This window comes from Orcinus orca, chromosome 13, assembly GCF_937001465.1.
Source record: "Orcinus orca chromosome 13, mOrcOrc1.1, whole genome shotgun sequence".
Classification (NCBI taxonomy): Eukaryota; Metazoa; Chordata; class Mammalia; order Artiodactyla; family Delphinidae; genus Orcinus; species Orcinus orca.
In genome coordinates this window covers 61,289,553-61,312,123 of record NC_064571.1, presented here as the reverse complement: position 1 = coordinate 61,312,123, position 22,571 = coordinate 61,289,553, and positions in this window count along the sequence as shown.

Below are 22,571 nucleotides of genomic sequence, written 5' to 3'. Positions count from 1 at the left end.
ATTTCAATACAAGACTTATTTTTCACTTTGAAACTTTAAAACTTGAAACCCAGGGATCAAATGTTTACCCACTGTCAGGTTGAATCTGTTCACTGCGAGATGCTGCACCACTGAATTTTGCCCGTGCAACCATCTGGTTGAAATACAAGTGAATGTGAACGTTCTATCTAAAATACTTCTTCAGGGCTTCCCTGGTGGTGCAGTGGTTAAGAATCCGCCTGCCAGTATAGGAAACAGGGGTTTGAGCCCTCATCCGGGAAGATCCCACATGCCACGGAGCATCTAAGCCCATGCGCCACAACTACTGAGCCTGTGCTCTAGAGCCCGCGAGCCACAACTACTGAGCCCGTGTGCCACAACTACTGAAGCCTGGGCACTTAGAGCCCGTGCTCTGTAACAAGAGAAGCCACCGCAATGAGAAGCCTGCTCACCGCAACGAAGAGTAGCCCCCACTCACCGCAACTAGAGAAAAGCCATGCGCAGCAACAAAGACCCAATGCAGCCAAATAAATAAATAATTTTTAAGTGGGTAGGTTTAAAAAAAATAAAATAAAATAAAATACTTCTTCATGAAATACTCAAGTCATCAAATAATTGAAAGCCTAGACTGCTGATCAGGTTGTAAAACTGTGAAATTCTGTCAGTTGTCAGAAGTAGTTTGAAATTAAACTGAAAAACGTCTTATGGTCTCTAAAGAACAGATGTTAATTGTGGGAAGAGCTACAGAGAAAATGATGTCCTCCTGTAAGGTGCCAGCATTCTTCCTTAGAGTTCTTCCAAGGTCAGAGGGCTGATCACCTCTTTGCTGCCATCCATCGTCCCCGTGTGGCTGTGAAGAGCTCGTTCACCACCGAGTTTATTTCCAAATAGTAGTTTACCATAACATACATAATTTTATTTTCTGAAAAAATACTTCAACCTTGTATATTGACCCAAGCTAACTATAAACATACCAAAGAAAAAGGTCCCATATAATTTGGCCATTTATGGACATAGTACCTGGGGGGTAACTTTAAATTCTCTGTGTCATAAATTAAGAAATTTCTCTATAAGAGCTCTTGTTGAATTACAGCTGACAACAGTATGAGTAGCACAGTCACGCCACTGAATTCTTTCCAGCTCCAGCTCCGTAATTCACCCACTCCCACATGTCCTCTCTTCTTGAACTTAGAAATTTTTTCTTAATAAGTGTCACTTATGTGATCCTAATGGGAGATATAAGAGGGGAAAATTTCAATAGCTATTCCAAGACTTACAACATTGTAGGGAACAAATGCTGGATTTAAAGACTAAAAATATAGGATTGAGTGCAGCTTCCACCAGATACTGGGTGTGTTACCCTGGGAAAGTCACTTGCCTTCTTTGAGCTTCAGTTTTCTCATCTGTTAATTGTTCATAGGTTCAGTCATTCGCAATCATTTTTGTTATCTTCTCAAGTCCCCTTCAGCTATTGTGATAGAGAGAGAGATGACTGTATAGATAGATAGATAGATAATGGGTGGAAGAGATGGGAAGGTAGATGGAGGGATAGAAAGCATTATGAGCTGAATTGTGTCCCCTCAAAATTCATATGTTGGAGTCTTAACCCCAGTACCTTAGAATATGACTGCATTTGGAGATAGGATCTTTAAAGAGGTAATTAGCTTACAATGAGGTCCTTCGGGCGAGCCCTAATCTAAAATGACTAGTGTCCTTATAAGAATAAGAGGTTGAGACACAGATACACACAGAGAGAAAGCGGCCACTTACAAGCCAAGGAGAGAGTCCTGAGAAGAAATCAACCTTGATCTCAGACTTCTGGCCTACAGAACTGTGAGAAAATAAGTTTCTGTTGTTTAGGCCACTTGGTCTATGGTAATTTGCTATGGCAGCCCTAGCAAACTAGGATAGATTGATGATGATGATAGATGACAGGTAGGTAAGTAGGTAGATACATAGATAGATAGATAGATAGATAATCTGGACCAGATAGAACAATCGTAATTAAGACTCTGGTGTTCAAAGTGAGCAAACCCAAGTAAGGAGCATCCCTTCTTGTAATGCTGTTCTGACAGAGTCAATAGTCTCTGTGTGGATGTGCGATAAATTACAAAGACTTGGGTTGCATTTTCAAAATGTAAAGAGCTAGAGAGTCAGAGGAGAACTCCAAATCCACATTTTTTTTAATCCATCAACTGCTTCCAAAGGCGCGTGGGGGAATTATGAAGACAGATGGCTCCAAAATGATGTAAATTCCTTGCTGCCAACTGGACCTAGGGCCTGAGCCCTAGCCGTGCTGATGTGGGCCAGACATGTAAACAGGGAGGACTGCTGTTGCCCAGAAGGCTTGAACAGCCCAGATCAACAGCAGCATAGTAGCCAACTTGGCCTCTTCCCTATGGTTCACACTCTCACCTTGGCGGGGGTGGGGCAGCGCGCTATGGTCTTAACAACTTGGAAAAGGAAGGAACGATGAACCCAGGAAACGAGAGGAAAGAGAGCTCTTCTCCCTGAGGCTGACAGCAGCTGCTCCAAATCATCATTCCCTGTGCCCTATCCTATTCCTGCCTGGCCTTCCCAGAACAAGACGCTCCCCCATGTGAAGCAGCTGCATGCCCTTTGTACTGCTCCAGAGGCCTGGGGAGTAGGACTCCAAGTGGGAGGAAAACGATGCAAGAAAGAAAAACCAAAGAGTCAACAACATAAATATATAAGCGCCTTTAAACTCCCCTAAAATCTCAATTGTATCCTGTCCCTGGATGTGGGTCACACGCCAATTTCCCAACAATGGAGTTGTGATGGGGGGATGGGGAACAGAGAAAGTAGTCTGGAAAAAGCACTTTATGAATGCAAATAAGAAGGCATAGGGCTTCCCTGGTGGCGAAGTGGTTGAGAGTCCGCCTGCCGATGCAGGGGACGCGGGTTCGGGCCCCGGTCCGGGAAGATCCCACATGCCGCGGAGCGGCTGGGCCCGTGAGTCATGGCCGCTGAGCCTGCGCGTCCGGAGCCTGTGCTCCGCAACGGGAGAGGCCGCAACAGGGAGAGGCCCGCATATCGCAGAAAAGAGTATGATAATAAGGTATAGGACCTCAGAGCCTGGCGCTAACTCGTACTCTTACCTCTCTTCTGGTATCTTATTGTCCTGTCCATTCTTTGTATCATTCTTTCTGTGTTGCCTGAAGTTGGCACCCTCAGTCCATTTTTGCCATTTGAAGTCCTCTGGGAATAAGGCTAGGCTTCATTCACTAGTGATTGTCAACAGCTCCCAGCCCAACACCTACTCATAGAACAAGCAGGTTAAATGTTTGTGGAAGGAAAGAAGGAAGAAAGGAAAAAAAGAGAAAGAGAACTTCTTCTGGCTTTCTTCTGGAGACTTCTTATTATACTTATTCAAGGAAGAATTAAGTTTCAGTTATTATTGGTCATACATTTTGAACTCTTCACCTCACAACTGCCATACGTTTATACTGTGGACCAATCCAACTGAAACAAACTTACATTTTAAATGTGTCATTTTTCAGAGCAAAGAATAAATCAGCAAGGGGCTCTCAGAAACAGGCCATACTGCTGCATCACCAAGAGTGATTATTTCAGCAGCAGGCCCTAGGGTCTCTGACATTGCATGTCCTTAATTTATTGGAGGGGCTTTCCCAAGTGTTATTTTCGTAAACAGTCAGATTAATATAGGGGCTTTTTCTTGCATTCATTTGGAAAAATCTTATCCTGATGTAAAACATTCAAGCTCCACTGCCTACAAAGAAGCTAAAATCTTTCTTCTGAGTTGTTGCCCCTGAGACTTCAGTCTCATCTTGTCTGAAGCATAAAATGCAGGCTTAATTTTGTTTTGTTTTCCTTAAAATGTAGAAAGCACTTCAGGTCAAAGAACTGGAGAGAATGTGAATGCTGACTCTCTATTATGCTTTTAGTTATTTTTGGTTTCCTTCTGTCCCTACTTTACTGTGGACTTTTTCCCCATTCATCCCCTTACCCCCTGGGTATCGTTCTGACCTTGAAGGAGCAGCTTCTTAACCTACCTACAGCCATGAGAGGCCCACCAGATTCTCACTACCGTGGAATTCCATCAGGAGTCAAGATTTCCCAATCACAAGTCCGAGGGGCCTTCCTGGGTAACTTGAGCTCCATGCTGCCTCCTCAGAGGCCCCCATGAACCACCCAAGATGGCTGGTTGTCAGTGTCACCCTTTTCCTTTTCCAGCCAACTATCTTTGAAAGAAAGGAAAAAAAAAAAAGGCCTCTTTGAACGCACCCATTTCTTTCCCAAATAATTCTGTTTAATGAATTCCCTATTAGGCCAAATCCAATGCGCTGAAATTTCTGCCACGCGTGTCATCCTGCACAAAAGGGGTTTGAAAATAGCCAGAAGCTAGTTCGAGGAGAGAACATGTGAAGGGACTCGACGAGGAGTTTCCCATCCATGGTTGGAGGTCCACCACTGCCTCGCTGTGTGCAGATTTGGGCTGAGCTATGATCACATTGTTCACGTAAAGAAAAAGCAACTGTTCTCCCCTAGCGCCCCTTCCCTGCTCCGAATGGCTGTGATCAACAGCCCCAAGACCCTAATTGCCACAGCCTATTAGAAATAATGAGACTTACATGGCAGAAGCCAAAGGTAAAAGCGACATCTCACAACACAAAAGGTTAATATCAACATATACTGCTAGTGAGTGCAAAGGGCACATCAACTGGTGACTCATTACTGGGGGTTGACCCAGGGGGAACGTGTCATTCAGCAGAGAGGCTTTCTCAGGATGTGGCAGCAAAAGTTACAAAAGATAAGGACTTGCCTGTGGAACACGCTCAACTAATGAGAGCTGAAAATTGTTTGAAATATCCCAGTGACCTCACAGATGGGGGATGCTGATTAAGGTGGCTACATGAGGCTCCTTTCTTGTCTGACAGCCCATTGAGAAGCTTTGGTGAGATGTGACTAACAGGCCGTGAAGGTGTCTCCATCTTCTCCGACATGGTCCACGCTTTGGGAAAAACAAACACGAAAAATAAGTCCAAATTGACACGCATGTTTGAGTTTAGTTTCCAGAGACATGTTTTGGGAAAAGAGCACTGGTGGGGCCGTCAGCTAGGATTTCTTTATGGCCAAGGGGTTTTGTGACTCCTTGCGTGACTAATCGCATGACTGCGCTGGGGGTGAGCCAACGGCAAATTTAGGTCTTGAACACTCGACAAAACCACCCCACTGTTCTGTGGGTGAGAGTCTGTGGAGCTTCATGAGTAATTAAATGAAAGTCCCACAAGGGTCTACACCTTAATCATCCTCAATGCTGATATGCGGCACAAAGGAAGGATTTTTTGCCACATCAGAACGCTTCCATGGCACAATGGAGAAATGGAATCAGATTTTTGTTTGCTTTGTCCAACATTTTCTGAGACAGAGACATTTCACAGAAGAAACCCTGAAGTTCTCTGGGTCTTCATTTAGTGCCTGGGACTTTGAAAAGAGACCACTTTTATGGATGCCCTGCCCCTATCTCCTGATGAGGATGCATCTCAGACTGTTCATCTCAGCTTTTTCTCCAGCAAAACCAGAAGTAATACCTGCTCATTTGCCACCTCATTTAAAATGATAAGAATCACTCATGTCTTGCAAAAATAGTCACATCATCTCATAAAAAGAACTTATCACTGCGTTAAAGAAGATTATACAAGGGTTTTTGTTTTTGTTTTGGGGGTTTTTTTTTTTGCTGTATGCAGGCCTCTCACTGTTGTGGCCTCTCCCGTTGCGGAGCACAGGCTCCGGACGCGCAGGCTCAGCGGCCATGGCTCACGGGCCCAGCCGCTCCGCGGCATGTGGGATCCTCCCGGACCGGGGCACGATTCGTGTCCCCTGCATCGGCAGGCGGACTCTCAACCACTGCGCCACCAGGGAAGCCCTATACAAGGGTTTTTATAATAACATTTAGGAAAAAAATTCTCAAGCTTTCCTAACTAGTTGTACTAGTTATCAATTGCCTCATAACAAATTAACACAAAGCACAGTGGCTCAAACAACAATTAACTTTTATTATCCCACATAGTCTCTGTGGGCAACCTCATAAGGTTGCAGTCAAGATGACGACCAGGGCTGTGATATCATGCGGAGGCTTGTCTGGGGCTGGAGGATTCACTTTCAAGCTGGCTCACTCACATGTCTGGCAAATTAGTGCCTGCTGTATTACAGAGGGCACAGTTCCTTGCCGCTCAGCCTCTCCGTAGAGCTGAGTGAGTGTCTTCAGGACATGGCAGCTAGCTTCCCCCAGAGCAATAATCCAAGAGAGAGAAAGATGGAACTTCCATGTCGTAGCCTCAGAAGTCATGTACCATCATATCCACAATATCCTAGTGATTACACAGGGCAGCCCAATTCGATGTGGGAGGGGACTACCTATGGGTGTGACTCTCGGGAGGCAAGAATCTTTGGGTACTATCTTGCCTCGATAGTTAAAATATTAAAAGTATACCAGCCTGGGGCTTCCCTGGTAGCGCAGTGGTTGAGAATCTGCCTTCCAATGCAGGGAACAAGGGTTCAAGCCCTGGTCCGGGAAGATCCCACACGCCACAGAGCAACTAAGCCCATGCACCACAACTACTGAGCCTGAGCTCTAGATCCCGTGAGCCACAACTACTGAGCCTGCGCGCCTAGAGCCCACGCTCTGCAACAAGAGAAGCCACCGCAATGAGAAGCCCAGGCACCGCAACGAAGAGTAGCCCCCGCTTGCCGCAACTAGACAAAGACTGCTCGCAGCAACGAAGACCCAACACAGCCAAAAATAAATAAATAAATAAATTTATTTTTAAAAAAATGATATGAACTGACTCCTCACCAAAGAATAGATGTAAATAGCCAATAAATACATGAAAAGATGTTCAATATCGTTAGTCATCAGTTGTGACATATGTATAACAATGCAAATTAAAACCACAGTGTGATACCACTACACACCCATTAGTTTGACTAAGATTAAAAAGACTGAACGTATCACCAAATGAATGAATATGAAATGAGTGAATATGTTAAGGAATTGAAACCCTTATACCCTGATGATAGGAATATAAAATGATATGAGCACTGCCAAAACAATTTGGCATCTTCTTAAAAGTTGAATATACACCTATCATGTGACAAAGCCATTTCACTCCTAGGTATTTAACCAAAAGAAATAAAAACATATATTTACACAAAGATTATGCATGAATGTTCTTAGCAGGTTTATTTGTAAAAGCGAAAAATTGGAAACAATCCAAATATCAACAGGTTAACGGGTTAGTAAATTATAGTCTATCCATACAGTGGAGTACTACTCATCAATTAAAGGGATGAATTAGCAATACATACAACAACATGGCTGGATCTCAAAATCACTATGCTGAATAAAAGAAACTAGGCAAAAATAGACACCTGGGCTCAAGTCCCAACTCCACTTGGCTATGCAACATTGAGCAAGTGACTTAATACCTACCTGCTTAATTTTCTCACCCATTAAATAGGAATAAGAATAATAATAACTGCTACCACTTACTGAGTTCTTACTACGTTTCAAGGTCTTTACTTTCAATATCTCATTTAATCCTCTAAACTCCATCATATTTGAGATAATGCACGTTTAGTACTTACCATTATATGCAATAAATTGTAGTCATTATTATTACTTTCTTACTAATTTCTTATTAATAATAAATAAATGAATCAATATATGTTGATATATGTTAACACAATAGATTAGTTTTTTCTGTTTTTGAACGTAAATGGAATCATATTTATGTATTTTGTGACTGCCTTTTTTCATTCATTATGTGAAAGACCCAGTGGAATGCCCCGTAGAGAGATAAAAAGATGAATAAGACAGAGTCCCTATCCTCCAGAATCTTATAATCTAGAATTGGAAACAAAACATACACAGATAACTATAGCACAAGATAGCAATAACTAGAAGCAAATATGGTATTATAAGAGAGGGTCGTGGAAAAATCTCATAGAGAAAATAGTGCTTAAGCTGAGCCTAGAAGGATGGTGGCATCTCACCAGGAAAAGCTGCTGGAGATAAAGAAGCTCTGGATATAATAGCACAGAGAAAGAAAGCAGGAGCGTTGAGAACAACAGCAAATAGTGCATCATTAGTGGAGCACAGGTTGTGTGAAAGCACGTGTGAGCAAGGAAGGTCAGATCCTGGAAGGTCTTGGATAGCAGGCAAGGAGTTTGGACTTCATTCTGAATACATTAGGGTACTTTGGTGTGTCTTGAGCCAAGGAGTGATATCGTGTTGTGTGTAAGCAGGATTACTATGGCAGCGATATGGCCAAAGGAGAGCTGAGAGGTGGGAAGAGTGACTTAGAAGCTTTTGTGATGAGCTAAGTGGGGCCTGAACAGAGATGGTGGCTGAAAGAATGACAGGTCTGTAAGAATTGATTTTAAGGTAGCATCAAATTAATATAGTGACTAATTAAATTGGACTAGAGGAGAGAAACAAATCAAAGGGACTCCAAAATGGCAAACTTGCTGGACTGGAAAAATGGAAAGACCATTATTAGAAATACAGAAGTCAAGAATAAAAGGACATTTGAACAGGATAAAAGGCGTGATAACAAGAAAGGGGGAAAGTGAATATTTGGATTACATTAAAATTAACAGTTCTGGGCTTCCCTGGTGGCGCAGCGGTTGAGAGTCCGCCTGCCGATGCAGGGGACACGGGTTCGTGCCCCGGTCCGGGAAGATCCCACATGCTGCGGAGCGGCTGGGCCCGTGAGCCATGGCCACTGAGCCTGCGCGTCCGGAGTCTGTGCTCCGCAACGGGAGAGGCCACAACAGTGAGAGGCCCGCGTACAGGAAAAAAAAAAAAAAATTAACAGTTCTGTTCATCCAAAAAACACCATTAAGAGAATGGAAAGCAAACCACAGAGTGGTTGAAATATCTAACAAAGGAATCATCTCCAGGATATATAAAGAACTGGTACAAATCAATATGAAAAAAACAAACAACCCAATAGAAAAATGGACAGAAAGACATGAATAGGTACTTCACAGGATGCTTTGCAAATGGGCAGTAAACATATGAAAAGTTGCTTAATTTCATTAGTCACTGGGGAGATATAAATTAAAGCCTTAATGAGATAACATTGCACACCTACCAGAAATAACTAAAATTAAAAAAAAAACCAGCCAATACCAAATATTGGCAAAAGTGTGGACCAATTGGATTTTCATACATTGCTGGTAGAAAGGTCAGTTGGTATTGGTATAGCCACTTTGGAAAACTGTTCAGCAATATCTACTAAAAATGAACACGTATCCAGAGTCCCAGCAATTCCATTCCTAAGCAGAACAGAAGAGAAAAGCATATGTCCACCAAAAAAACTTACAAGAATGTTTAAAGCAGCATTATTCATATAACAGCCTGAAACTGGAAACTACCCAAATGCCTTTTAACAACAGAATGGATTTTAAGAAATACGGTATATTTGCATAATGGAATATTATTTATTAATGAGAATGAATAAACTATCTCTACATGTAACAACTTGGAATGATATTATAAAGATGATGCTGAATGAAAAAAGACAGTCACAAAATACATAAATATGATTCCATTTAAGTTCAAAAACAGAAAAAACGAATCTATTGTGTTAAAAATCAGGATAGTCGTTATTTGGGGGTGTTTATTTGGGGTAGTGACTAGAAGCGGGCAGGAGGGGCATATCTGGGGGTGCTGGTAATGTTCTGTTTCCTGATCTTGGTGCTGGTTACAATGGTGTGTTCCCTCTGTGAAAATTCCTTGAGTGTGAATAAACTTCTGTTATACATTAATAAAAAATGTATTCCTACAAAAAGCAAGTTTGGGGGTTAGATGATGCAGTCAGAATTAGAAATGATAACTTTTGCGGAAATACAGATATTAAACAAGGAGGAAATGTGGATCTATGTTAGGAGTTGACAGGATGTTACTGGAGATAAATGCATTTGTCACTCATTACAATAGTCATAGATAATGATAAAGAGAAAGGAGAGAGAAAACTAAAGAAAGAATCTTGGGGAATGTTTACCCATAGGTGTTGGAAAAAGAAAAATAGAGAAGAAAACAGATAGAAAAGGATAAAGAAATGAATGCACTTAAGCCAACCCAGAAGAATGCTTCATAGAGAGAAGAGGGGCAGCTGATCAGCAACTGCAGATGCAGGACAGAGAATTCCCTGGCGGTCCAGGGGTTAGGACTTGGTGCTTTCACTGCTGTGGGCCCAGGTTTGATCCCTGGTCAGGGAACTAAGATCCCACAAGCCACGTGGTACGGCCAAAAAAAATTTTTTTAATAAAATAAAAATTTTTTAAAAATGCAGCACAGTGGTTAAGAGCATGGGCTTTGGAGTCAGAGTTTCTGGGTTCAAATCCTCCATTTCCTTGTCTGTAAAAATGGGGCTACAAATGGACATTACCTCATTGGGTTAATGCATCTGAACAGTGGCTAACGGCCAGTGATCCGGAGAGCTCCAGGAGGATGAGAAAAGTGTGAGAAAAGGCTGTTTGATTTAGTAGTTAGGACTTGAGATGTTAGCAGAGTAATGGCAGGGGGAGGGCAGAAGATTCCAAAGTATGGTGAGAAAATAGATTTCAGAAAGAGTGAACCAGCGATGAGCAACCAGTGCCCAAAAGGCCACAAGTGGATCCTCCAGCTTTCTAGCGCAACACTACTGTCAACCTCTTCAGTTCCCAAGTGTCCATTCACTCACATTCCAGCCAGGAGGGTGGAGGCCAGAGGTTGGCCAGGTTTCCCATTAGGCAGAGACCTCCAGGCATGTGGCCCAGAAAGAATCATTGGTTTTCTCAGTTGCCTAGAAGTTTGAAAGCAGCCATAACTATCCTACAGAAATGATGCTTGGGAAGAGTTCCTGTTTCTCAGTTTAAGAAGCCTCCCCAACAAAACCCACCCAGGAAGGAGAGAAGAGCCCTAGACGATTGTCCACAAAACACCAACTCAGCGGTTCCATCTCAAGTTTCTTTTCCAGTGGGCCACTGATTGGCTGCCCAAGGGATAAAATGCATATGATTTGGCAAAAGACACAAACCCACTTCTGAAAAATAAAGACAAAAAAAAACAACCTTAAAAGCAGCCAGAGAAAACTGACATTTTATCTATAGGGAGGAAATAATTAGGATGACAGCACACATTTCTCTCTTCAAAAATCATGAAGGCCAAAAGAAAGTGTTACAATATATTTCAAGTGTAGAAAGAAAAGAATTGTCAACACAGAATCCTATATCCAATGAAGATGTCTTTCAGGAATGAAGGGAAAAATAAGACACTCTCAGATGAAGGAAAACAGAATTTGTTGCTCAAAGACCTATACTAATGGATAGATAAAGGAAGTCTTCTTAACAAAAGGGAGATGGGGAAAAAAAGGAAACTTGGAACATCAGGAAGGCAGGAAGAACTCAGTAAGTAAAAATGTGGGTAAATATAATAGATTTTCCTTCTTTTGAGTTTTCTAAATTGTTTGATATTTGGAGAAAAATTATAACACTGTCTGATGAAGTTCTAGATGTACATACAGAAAATATTTAAGGCAATTATATTATAAGAAGGTAAAGGGACATAAATGGAAGTAAAGTTTCAATACTTCACTCAAACTGGTAAGATGACACTAGTAGCCTGTGATGCGTTATATATACATAATGGAACACCTAGAACAAGCCACTTTAAAAGAGAGATACTTTAAAATACTACATATAGGGCTTCCCTGGTGGCGCAGTGGTTGAGAGTCCGCCTGCCGATGCAGGGGACGCGGGTTCGTGCCCCGATCCGGGAGGATCCCACATGCCGCGGGGCGGCTGGGCCCGTGAGCCATGGCCGCTGGGCCTGCGCGTCCGGAGCCTGTGCTCCGCAACGGGAGAGGCCACAACAGTGAGAGGCCCGTGTACCACAAGAAACAAAAACAACAAAAAAAATACTATATATAAATCAATATAGAATTCTTTAGAATATTCAAGCATCTCAAAATGCAAGAAAATGAAAACAAAGACATGAAAAACAGAGAGAATAAGCAGAAAACAAAATGGCACATTTAAGCCCTAAAACATCAATAATTCCATGAAATGTAAATGGTTTAAATACACCGATTAAAAGAGATTGGCAGAGTAGATTAAAAAACATGACCCAACTGTAATCTGTCTACAAGAAACTCACTTCAAACATCCTATAGACAGGTTGAAAGTAAGTCACACATGGGGTGTCACTACACACCTATCAGAATAGCTAACATAAAAAACAGCAATGACGCCAAACGCTGGCAAGCACGTGGAGAAGCTAGATGACTCACGCTCGTGGGAACGTAAAATGGTACAGCCACTCTGGAAGACAACTGGACGGTTTCTAAGAAACTAAACACTTAGTTTTCTTGTAAAAACTAATCTATCATAAACCTCAGCAATCGCACTCTTGGGCGTTTATCCCAAAGAAATGAAGGCTTATGTTCACACAAAGGCCTGTATACAAGTGTTTATAGGAGCTTTATTCATAATAGCCCCAAACTGGAAACAACTCAGATATCCTTCAATGGATGACTGCTTTAAAAAACAACAACAACTGTGGTACATCCATATGATGGAATACTACTCAGAAATAAAAAAAGAATACACTACTGATACCCACAACAACCTGGATGAATCTCCAGAGAATCATGTTGAGTGGAAAAAGCCAATCCCTAAAAGTTACATACTGTGTGATTCCATTTATACACCATTCTGAAACTACAAAATTATAGAAACGGTGAACAAATTAGTGGTTGCCTGGGACTAAGGAGGGGGTGAGGGTGAGAGGGAAGTGTGTGTGGCTATAAAGGGGCAACATGAGGGATCCTCGTGGTGATGGAAATGTTCTGCATCTTGACTGTGTCACTGTCAGTGTCCTGGTAATAGGATTGCATTATAGTTTTCAAGATGTTACCTTTGGGAGAAACTGAGGAAAGGGCACATGGGATCTCTCAGTATTATTTCTTACAAGTGCATGTGAATCAATAATTGTCTTAAAAAGCATTTCTTATGTCACACTCTTTTTTGTAACAAACACTTGATACTGAGGATAACATATCCAAACCTTCAAGAATCCCCAAATATCAGAAAATGGATGTGCACCTACAGGCCTGCTCCCATATCACACTTCCTCTGGAATCACAGGTCCGCTGGAACATCTTCAGTTCACCTCACTACATTTTCAACTTTTGCTGGAGTTTTACCCTTCTCTTTATGTTTATTTCCACGGAGCCATCCTTATTTCCCAGAGTCACTGCACCCAAGGATGAATCAAGAGCCATGGATCTGCTTCAGGGGGCAGCAGATGCCAGGTCTTGGGATGCTCAAATCTTGGCAGAAAATTCCGAATTGCTGCAAGCATTAATGAGGACCATAGTGCCAAATCTGGAGATGTCTAGGGCAAGCCACGCCACTTTCTCTTTTCTGCATGAAAAAGAGGGGTCATTAATATCTATTCAGAAGTGCCAAAAACACATATGATGGCAGAGAGCAATTATTCAAAAGTGAAGATAATGAAGGCCTTCTGTTTATGGCATGATTCTCTCAACCTGAAGTTTGAATATTTCAAGGTAGTGCTACATCCTAGACCTTCATCTCACACCATTCAACCTGCAAGTTAAACGTTAATCACACCCCGCTGAAAACATTTATGTAAGGTGTTGTCTTAGTCAGCTCGGGCTGCTAGAACAAAAATACCATAGACTTGCCATCTTATCCACAAGAGAAATTTATTTCTCACAGTTCTAGAGACTGGAATTCCAAGATCACAGTGCCAGCATGGTTTGGTTCCAGTGAGAGCCCATTTCCTGGGTTATAAACAGCTGTCTTCTCACTGTAGCTTCACATGGTAGAAGAGGCTAGAGAACTCTCTGGGGTCTCTTTTATAAGGGCACTAATCTCAGCCCGCTTTCTAGATATTTATTTTTATACGAGAAAAACCAGGATCTGTGCCTTGCTGCTGTCAGAACCTCACCATAGCATCCAGAGGGGTGATACTTGCTGGTGGCAATAGGGAAAAAACTGAATGGTTCTCCCCCCTGACTCACACTGACTGGGGGTGGGGTTCTCAGCAGGAGCAGGCTCAGGAAGACTGCTTAGCGGGCACCCAGGGCAGCTGTTCGTGGGGCCCCATGGCTGTTTCTGAAGGCCCTCTGAGCACCTCCCCAGCTGAAGTCCCAGCTGGACGCCAGAGCTGTTTTTTTAACCCTAACAAGATCTGTCATTAAACGTTACCGGAGCCTGACTTTGCCTCTTTCCCTCCGGGCCTTGCTAGTGGAGGTCAAAGGTCACATCATCCTTCCACACAGACTCCTGGGAATCCGGCTTTTGTTTGCCAGACCTCATAGTGATGACGAGCAAGCATCTTGGTCCTTGGAAGACACACAAGAAACCAGCGAACCATGGTCTTTAACGAACGGGGCCCCTCCGAAGCCAGCCGGTAACAACCACTTATGATATTTACAGCTTTCTGTCCGTGCAGATTAAACATAGGGAACAAGAAATGGAACTCTTTTGTCTGGTAAACTTACGTCATTCCTTGTTAAGACAAATCGCGAACAAACCTAGATTTTGTTGGGAAACAACGTTTGCTTCTAAAGGCAGTCTTGGATGACGATGGGAGTGTTTCTGGGGACGAGGACATCCTGTACAATATTATTCTTAAGTGACAGTGTTTTTTGATAATTTCATAAACGCTTTAGCTGTATTGTTTTCTAGCAACAGACTATATTTTGGCCAAGAGCAATATTTCTCACTCGTTCATTGGCAATTATTGTTGAAACAGATACCTTTTGGGTGCATTCCTCAGCAGAGAAACACCACCAGAGCAACAAGAGCTTGGCAGCCTGAGTTATCACTTTTTGTTTGAATTATGGACATTTTTCTAAAGATAAATCAGCACTTTGGGTGCTGAGGTCGAGGAAAGTGTTCAGTTTACTGTCTTTGCAATCTGAGAACCACGGAGTTAAGGGCAATGGATTTTGGCAGAGAAACTTTGCTTTTTTTTCAAAGAAGGCATATGTGCAAGCCCAATATGTCAATTTAAACCCAGAAGTGCTTTGATTCAAACCAAGTAGGAGACTAGAGTTCACCTGATCAGAACCCTACTCCTCATGTCCACCCGAACCCACTGTCCCACCAATGGGGTCCCCCAAAGAGGCTCTGTAGAGTATGGCTTGAAAACCACAGGTCTGTCAAATGTGCCTGCACTGGTCGCTTGAAGACCTTGATGCCTAACAGACCTTCTGCAAAGCTGTGTGAGCTCGGAGAAGCTCCATGGTCTCACTGTGTCTGGCTTTCTCATCTGGTAAATATGGATCCCTTATTGCACCTGCCCATTGGGGCTGGAATGGATTTGGAGTAGAGAGGAAAATCTGCCCATAAGCCCATGACACCCCACCACTGCCCATAAGGGTTGTTTCTTTATTTTCTTTTTTTGGCCACAGCGCTCGAACCCATGCCCCCTGCAGTGAAAGCACGGAGTCCCAACCACTGGACCACCAGGGAAGTCCCTTAATGGTTGTTTCTTAAAATAACTTTATATAAGTCACCCATTGAAAGAATACAACTCAATGGTTTTAATATATTCACAGAGGTTTACAACTATCACCACAGTCAATATTAAAACATTTTCATCTTTGCTGTGCAAAAGCTTTTAAGTTTCATTAGGTCTCATTTGTTATTTTTGGTTTTATTTCCATTTCTCTAGGAGGTGGGTCAAAAAGGATCTTGCTGTGATTTATGTCATAGAGTGTTCTGCCTATGTTCTCCCCTAAGAGATTTATAGTGTCTGGCCTTACATTTAGGTCTTTAATCCATTTTGAGTTTATTTTTGTGTATGGTGTTAGGGAGTGTTCTAATTTCATTCTTTTACGTGTAGCTGTCCAGTTTTCCCAGCACCACTTATTGAAGAGGCTGTCTTTTCTCCATTGTATATTCTTGCCTCCTTGGAATCTAAAAAAAATAAACGGTTCTGAAGAACCTAGGGGCAGGACAGGAATAAAGACGCAGACATAGAGAATGGACTTGAGGACACGAGGAGGGGGAAGGGTAAACTGGGAAGAAGTGAGAGAGTAGCATTGACATATATACACTACCTAATGTAAAATAGATGGCTAGTGGGAAGCAGCCGCATAGCACAGGGAGATCAGCTCGGTGCTTTGTGACCACCTAGAGGGGTGGGATAGGGAGGGTGGGAGGGAGATGCAAGAGGCAGGGGATATGGGGATATATGTATACATATAGCTGATTCACTGTGTTATACAGCAGAAACTAACACAACATTGTAAACCAATTATACTCCAATAAAGATGTTAAAAAAAAGAAAATATTTTTAAAGGAAAAAATAAATTAATTAAAAAAATAAAACATTTTCATCATCCCCAAAAGAAACCCTGCTCTCATTAGCAGTCACTCCCCATTTCTCCCCACCTCACATGCAGCCTCAGGCAACCTCCAATCTAATTTCTGTCTGCACAGATTTACCTATTCTGGACATTTCATATAAATGGAATCACATAATAGAGAATCCTTTGCGACTAGCTTTTTCCACTTAGCATGTTTTCAGGGTTCATCATTAGTTCATTTCTTTTTATTGAAAGATAATATTCCGTTGTATAGATACACCATGTTTTGTTTAGCCATTCATCAGTTGAAGGACACTTAGATTGTGTCCATGTTTCAGCTATTTTGAATAATGCTGCTCCGAACATAATTGAACATTAAAAACATGTACAAGTTTTTTGGTTTTTTTGTGGACCTGTATTTTCATTTCTTCTGGATATGTACCTGGGAGTAGTTCTATGTTTAACCTATGGTAACTCTATATTTAACATTTTGAGGAGCTGCCAGACTTTCAAAACAGCTACACCATTTCACATTCCCACCAGCAGGATATGAAGGTTCCAATCTCTCCACATTTTTGCCAACACTTGTTATTATTTGTCCTTTTGATCATAGCCGTCCTAGTGGATACAAAGTAGTACCTCATTGTGATTTTGATTTGCCCTTCCCTGATGGCTAGTAATGTTGAACATCTTTTCATGTGCTCACAATGAGTCTTTATTTTTTAAGATAGTGGCAGGAAATTTAATAGTGTAAGATGTCAAGATAGATGAAACTCTGTAAGCATCAATTGTTTTCTATGTCTGTCAAGTGTACTTCTCATTTGAAGACTGAAAATATTTTTACTTAAGTTATGGGAACTATCTCCCCCAGCGCTCCCCACAATTCACCTAACTTCATTACTAGGCCCTGAACTGAGCCAAACTCTATTGCAAAACACGTGTTTCTACAAAACTCTGAAAAACAGATGAACTCCAAAATCGTGCCAATAATTCACTTTCTCAATAAATCCTAGCATGCCAGGTGACTTGAATTTCACAAGGCTGACACTCTGCAAAGCCCTAGAGTGCCATTCACAATGTGCCTGGAGCCCCCTGGAGCTGGGCAGTGCCCACCTTGTGAGGCAGCCTTTCCCAACACACCTCTAACAGGAAATGTCCTTGAGAGTTGCTCTTTAGTCAAACATGGGAGTGATTTGCACTGACCTAAGGGGCATCTGCAAAATGGCCAAGTCGGGTGAAAGGCGGAGTGAGATCTGTTTTGTTCATCTAACTGTTGATTTCACAGCCTTGCTTGGAGCGATGGCCACCCCAGCATCCTCAGAAAGCTCTTTCTCAGCCACAGCCAGTTACTAAAGGCAGCTCTGTACAGAGGTTAGGAGAGAGCACTGGCTCCGGTACCCAACGAGTCGATGAAAGCATCTACCACCACCCGTCAGCTCTGCGATCTTACAGAGATTCCTTCATCATTCTGAATCTCAATTTCTTTATCTGTACACCTAATAATACATTGCTCAAAGAGCTGTGCAAATTAATAACACAGTGTATATACAGAATTTTGCAGCATGCTTAGGACACAGTAGGTCCACAACAAATGTTGCTATTATTGTTATTTTTATTACCAACAGTCCATTAATGCATAAGGATTTCTCACTTCCAGGTACTTACTTACACTTATGGTTTCTTCTGTCCAATATACTGTCCCATACACTTTGCCCAAGTAATTCGTGTTAATCCTCTGACCTAGGTTTATAGGTACCTTCCCTGTACCACCAAGAGTAGGTGCCCCTTCCATGACCTCACAAGCACCCAATCTTACTCATAGTACGGTCACTATTACCCTGTCTCCAATTGCCTGTGTGCTCGTCTGCATCCTCCACCAGACCCTGGGCTCCTGTACTTGCTGGGAATTTCATAAATATTTGTCCAGTTTCTGCCTGTGTCCGACTCTGAGTTACGGTCTCTTTGCCATCCTCAGTACCTCCATGAAAGGAAAAGAAAATAACAGTGATTGAGTTCACCACGTGCCAGTACTGTCCATATGTTAGTTCATATAATCCTAACAGAAGACTAGGTGAGGCAGGTGTTCCTTCCTCTAAGGATAAGGAACGGTTGGCATGGGAGTTAATTGACTTGATTAACTCACCTTAACTTGCCTAAGGTCCCACAGGCACTGGGCTGGGGTTGGCATCCAGAGTGGGTGCTTCCTGCACTGTTCCCACAAAGATTCTCCCTGTCTTCTTTAAGATCTAGTTCCCAGTACTCCACAGGGCTCAACTCAGCGACTGCTGGTTTGGTGCTGAGGAACCAGGAACCATGTTGTGGGGTGGGTGGAAGAACACATTTTTTCCCTTTATCCTTTATTACAAAAACACTCAGTTATTTACTAATATCTGTTCCATTTGTTTAACTGATTTTGAACGTTTAGAAGGAGGTGGAGCAAACCCTCTCTGGGGCCCTTTCTCAGGGAGGAGAGCTCGGGTAGGGTTAGAAAGGGGGCTGAGGTCCGGAGATCAGGGATGGCTGCCTGGGGGCCAAAGATGGGGTGGACTGGCCAGAGGAAGGCAAAGGTTTGGTAGGAGACTGAAGACAAAAGCTCTGGTTGTGCATCTGACCAAGCCTGCAAACCCCACACCCATTTTCTGAGAGGCTTCGTGGTTTGAGACGATCGCACATCTGTGGGTCTGCATGCCACAGCATCCTGGGACCTTCTCTGTGCTGTCCCAGCCCTGCTCAGCAGACAGGACTGTGCACGCAAAACTGCATGGAATTGTAAAAGCCTGGGGTTCAGGGGCAACCTCCCCTCCTTATCTGGAGACCCTTGTAGAGGTGGCTCCTCCCAGGGAAAGACTGTGGATATAAACAAGGACTCTTTTTTTTTTTTGGTCAAAATGAAGGACTCCAGAAGCAGCACATCAGTACATCTATATTGGAAGCACATCTGCTACGAGCCAGCATCTGCTTTGTGCGATGTGATTGTTCACGAACTGAAAAGGATCCTGCTGCTCTTACTTCCAGGGCACAGGAAGCAAAGTGAGGAATTTATTCGTTCCTTAGTTATTTTTTCAACAAATCCATATTGAGCACTTCCTCTGTGCAAAGTAGAGAAGAAAACTGGAATTAAGTTATGGTCTGTACTCTCTAGACCACATGGGAGGAAAGGCCATGTGGTTGAGGAATTATACCGTTGATGTGTCTCATGCATGTTGAGCTCTCAGCAGGGGAACTTATATTCTGCAAACTATAAGACATCGTTGAGAGAATTTATAAGATCTAAATCAATGAGAAAACATCCATGTTTATGGACTGGAAGACTTAATATGGTTTAGACAGCAATAGCCCCCAAAATGATCTACAGATTCAATGCAATCTCTATCAGAAACCCAGCTGAATGCTAAAAATTCACATGGAAACAAAGGAAACCAGAACAGCCAAGACAAACTTAACAGAGAACAAATTTGGAGGACTTACACATCCTGATTTTTAAATTCATGATCAACAGTAATCAATACAGTGTGTTACTGGCAGAAGGACAGCTATATAGACGAATGAAATACAATTGAGAATCCAGAATTAAACCCATGTATCTACACAAAAACTTGTACATAAATGTTTATAGTGGCATTATTTACAATAGCCAAAAGGTGGAAACAACCCAAATGTCCACCAAGTGATGAATGGATAAACAAAATGAGTTATATCCGTACAATGGAATTTTCTTTGGCCATACAGAAGAATGAAGTACTGATACATACTATAACATAGACAAACCTTGAAAACAATACGCTAAGTGAAAGGGAGAAGTCACACATAACAAAACACATATTATAATATTCCATTTATATGAATTGTCCAGAATAAATAAATATAGAGAGACAAAAGTAAATTAGCTTAGTGTCACACTTAGCTTAGCAAGAGGAATGGAGAAACTGAAGTATGACAGCTAGCGGATATGGAATTTAGTTTTGAGTTGATGAAATGCTCAAAAATTGATTGTGGTGATGCACAACTCTGTGCCTATACTAAAACCATCGAATTGTACACTTTAATCGAGTCTGTGAATTATATCTCAATAAGGCTGTAACAAAAAAAGCCAGAAATGAACATTGCCTTAGAGCACTTTATGCTCTTTTTAAAAAATGTCTTCAAATCGCATCTAGCTAAATTGTACATTAGGACCCTCACATCCCACAGAAGGACAGAAGCACACAACTGACTTCTCCTGGCTTCTGTACCTGTAAAAGGGGTGAGAAGAATGTCTGCACTACTCTGACTTCACTACCCAGAGTCTTCCTCAGGGTTTATCCTTCACACGCAGTGGACTCCTGAGAGTCCCTGTTGTCTTGGGTGAAAAATGTAACAGGGTATTTTTGTGGCGTCACAAGGACTGCTGTTCCCAAAGCACACTGCTTGGTACAGAGCTCTGGGGGAAGGAGATGGGAAATGTTAATGGACCCAAGATACTTCTAAGGAGGAAACTGACCAAGACTTAACACCTGTTCCCTCGAGAAGATCAATGATATTAGACCTGTGTAACACAATGGGTTTTAACAGAGGTTGTCTGTTAAGAGAGGAGTCAAGAAAGGACACCAAAAAGAATCTCAACAAGAAGGAAGGAGAGTCTAGAACAGAGACTGCCTCAAGGGCAGGCTCTTGGTTAGGGTAGGGGTAGGGGTGCTTGTAGAGCCCATCCAGGTATCCCTGACGGCCCCAAGACAGGAGCAGGCAGAATGATAACACCCAGGGTCATGGGCCTATAAGGTAGAGGGAGAGTCTGAAATTCCTTGAGAGGGAGAGTCTGGAATTCCTGCCCAGAATACACATAAGTATATTGTACAAAATGGTATAACTGGATTAGGATATGGTATTGCTGGTTTAGGATATTGAGATCTCACACTTAAGGAAAACTCTGTCAGCAGGCAATTCTCCAATGCTGATTTTAATAAGGTGTTACCTGCTAATTATGTAAAGATGATTGTCTTCTACTGAAGACAAATTAGCATTGTGATATTACTGGAAGCAGCATGAAATGGATATCAACTTCATTATTTCTGGGACAGAAATTAGAAATGGAATTAAAAGGGTTTTTTAATGTGGTCATTGCCATGACCACTACAGCTGTCGTTATTGAGCTGCAGCAAGTCAGCACATACACAGACACACACATGGGCCCCCAACATGAATCCGGTTCTGTCTACTTCAGGGCAGGTTCTTTTGCACGTTGCATGATTTGTTCTCAAATTTCTCATGTGCTTATCCAATTCACTCTTCAATTTTTTACTTTCAAATTCCAAAAAAACCTAATTTGAAATCTTCATTTGACCTCATGAGCATAGACACAAGCACTGATGCTGATATCATGTGATCATGATCAACTAAAGATCTTCTAGAGCAAAGGTAGTGAACTCTTTCTGTAAAGTACCAGATGGTAAATATTTTAGGCATCGTGAGCCATACACTTTCTCCACTATTTTCAGCTCCACCATTGTAGCATGAAAACAGCCATAAACATTACATAAACAAATGAGCATAGCTGTGCTTCAATAAAACTTGCTATACAGGGACTTCCTTGGTGGCGCAGTGGATAAGACTCTGCGCTCCCAATGCAGGGGGCCTGGGTTCGATCCCTGGTCAGGAAACTAGATCCCACATGTGTGCCTCAACTAATATTTCACATGCCACAACTAAGAAACCCACATGCCACAACCCGCCTGCTGCAACTAAGGAGCCCACATGTTGCAACTAAGACCTGGTACAACCAAATAAGTAAATATTTTTTAAAATAAATAAAAATAAAACTTGTTATACAAATAAACAGGTAGAGGGCCAGATTGGTCCATGGTCCGTGGGCCATAATTTGCCAACCCCTGTTCTAGAATATCCTTAAACTATCCTAAATTTTATGTTATAATTAAAATGGTAACATGAAATTTTAAAGTGTTCTTGGAGAACTGTTGAGCTCTTGAGAATGTAGATCTATGGACTTGTTTGAGAAAAACTTGCCTGAGGAAGCCAGAATATAAACACACAGACCAGGAATGGGGAACCTTGGCCCAGTTTGAGAGACAAAGTATACACCATGAAAATAACCTCAGGGACTTCTCTGGTGGCGCAGTGATTAAGAATCTGTCTGCCAGTGCAGGGGACGCAGGTTCGACCCCTGGTCTGGGAAGATCCCACGTGCCGAGGAGCAGCTAAGCCCCTGCACCACAACTACTG